The sequence below is a fragment of the Bubalus bubalis genome, chromosome 14 (genome assembly GCF_019923935.1).
Source record: "Bubalus bubalis isolate 160015118507 breed Murrah chromosome 14, NDDB_SH_1, whole genome shotgun sequence".
Classification (NCBI taxonomy): domain Eukaryota; kingdom Metazoa; phylum Chordata; class Mammalia; order Artiodactyla; family Bovidae; genus Bubalus; species Bubalus bubalis.
Window position 1 is genome coordinate 8,634,751 of NC_059170.1, and position 2,281 is coordinate 8,637,031.

Consider the following 2,281-nt stretch of genomic DNA (forward strand, 5'->3'; position numbering starts at 1 on the left):
CACAAGCCTCAGAGCAACTAAGCCCATGCACCTCAACTTTTGAGTCTGCTCCAGAGCCTGGGAGCCACAACTATTGAGCCCACATGCTGCAACTGCTGAAGCCCAAGCACCCTAGAGCCCATGCTCTGCCGCAAGAGAAGTCGTCGCAGTGAGAAGCCTGAGCGCTGCAACTGGAGAAAAACCCACACGGCAACGAGGACCCAGGACAGCCAGAAATAAAAATCAATAATTGTTTTAAAAAGAACAGTTATGGTGAGAGTTCCATGAGACCACACTCATGGTACACAGAAGATGCGCAATAAATGTTACCCTCTCCTCTCTAAAACCTGGAGGGGGAAAGGCCCAGCTAAGATGGAGGGTTCTAGATGGAAGAGGAAGCAACAAAGGGGTGAAAAGATGAGACAAGCCTTCCCTTAAGTGAGTCCCGAGTCCATTGAAAGGGAGATAAATGAGGCATCAGGAGCTGGGTGACAGATGAAAACAGCTCGCTGCCTTCCTGGCCTGGGAGAAAGGGCAAGGGCGGACCTGAAACTTCCCAGGTCATTGCTTCCTTGGTCATCGCCAGTGAACAGTTTCATTGCCCCTGGGTGGGTCCTGGGAGAGCCTGAGCCTGCAGTGACCTCAGGCTTGGTCCGAGCTTCTTTGGGGGAGGATGCCTGAATCTGAGGGTGACCCTTCGGATTCTGGGGGCAACCCAAGGCTGGGGATGCTCAAGCTAAGGGTTAGAGTCTAGTTCGAGAAGATGTCTGAATCTGGAGTTGTGCCAAATACGTGTAGAAGCCCACCCCTGGAGGGATGTCAGTCTGGGGAGTCTAACTCTGAGCTTGGGGCTGATCTTGGTTTAGGAGGCGTGAGGTTTAGGAGGCTATAGATCTGCACTGGGTGTTAAGACTAAGCTGAATCCTAGGTCTGTCTGTCAGCCCGAGCCTAGGAGCTATCAGATTTTGAGGTGAGCTCCGAATGTGGGGTTTGCTGACAGCGAACCTTAAAAAATATTGGGGTATCGGCAGATAATGGCTTTTTCTCACAATGGTCTGTGGATGCCACTCTGGGCAGTGCCGATCATGCAAACGGCTCAGTTGATGCCAGGAAAGAAAAGAATATATTGTGGCATCTGTGAGCCCAAATATGTGAACCCCACATCTGAGGGACGTCGTCTGTTTTAGGAGCCCTGTGTGTGAGGGTCCACACCAGCCCTGGGGGTTGGCTGGGGAAGGAGACAGGCGTCTCAGGGCAGTAAGGATGAAGTCTTGGGGGCATCCCCGGGCAGCAAGTGAAGACAGCAAGTGAAGACGCACCTAGTTCCCCCTCCTTTGGCTCTTCCTTTACCCTCTGTTACTGCACACAGTCTTCACATCTCCTGTCTCACACCTCCATCACCAGTCATGCCCCTCCTTCCATACCCCATCTTTGCCCTGAACTTCTCACTCTCCAGGAACCTCTTTTCTGAACCCCAGGTCTCAGGCACCTCCACATTCCTTCCCTGGGTGAGAAGGATCAAGGGGTGAGGGGGAGAGAAAACCCATCATCTTGTCCTCCGCCAACAGCGTTTAAGTAAATCCTACCCGAATCACCCTTCAGGGCCTGGGAAAGGCAGATCCGATTCTTGGGGAGCTCAAAGGCCTGCTGCCTTATCTAAGCCTCTGGAACAGGCATTTTGCATTTATTCCCCCAAATGTGATGCCAAACTGCGTTCCAGCCCGTGGCTCCCAGCCATCTGCAGGGAGAAATCCAGTTAGACCTTGTATAATAAGTTCCTGACAATCTTGCCGAGGACGCTGGGTCATAAAAGTCTCCTGGTTTTATCGCCGGTAACAGACACAGAGTGAAATTAAGTTGTCTTATCAAATTTAGATAATATATATCCCTCTAGAGTCGAAGGCTCTGCATGGGGCTTTCATGGTATGAGCCCAGGAAGGGGACGGTGGGGGGAGCCGTGCTCCTAGGACGGGGTGCAGGGCGGGGGCCGTGCGGGGGAGCCTAGCAGGACTGGCAGGCAGGAGGACAGAGGTACTGGCATCCCCCATCTCAGTGTCAGCCAGGCCTGAATTTGAGACCTGGCTCTGTTACTTCTGTGCTAGCTGAACTTAACTTCCTTTACTTCTCAGCTTCTGCATCTGTAAAGCGGGCATGGCGGTAAGAGTACCTACCTTCTGGGTTGAAGTGAAATTTAAATGAGATGTTAGGGGTGAACCCTGGTGGTCCAGTGGTTAAGAATTCGTCTTTCAGTGCAGAGGGTGTGGGTTTGATTGCCGGTTAGGGAATTAACATCCCACATCCT

The 2,281-nt window shown here is 52.2% G+C and overlaps 1 non-coding gene across 1 annotated transcript; it reads left to right on the forward strand.

Annotated features, from left to right (window-relative positions):
• Nucleotides 1-1,005: 1,005 nt before the first annotated feature.
• Nucleotides 1,006-1,092, forward strand: LOC112578936. Its single transcript, XR_003103376.1, has one exon. It is a non-coding gene; the product is annotated as a small nucleolar RNA SNORD35 (small nucleolar RNA).
• Nucleotides 1,093-2,281: the final 1,189 nt, after the last annotated feature.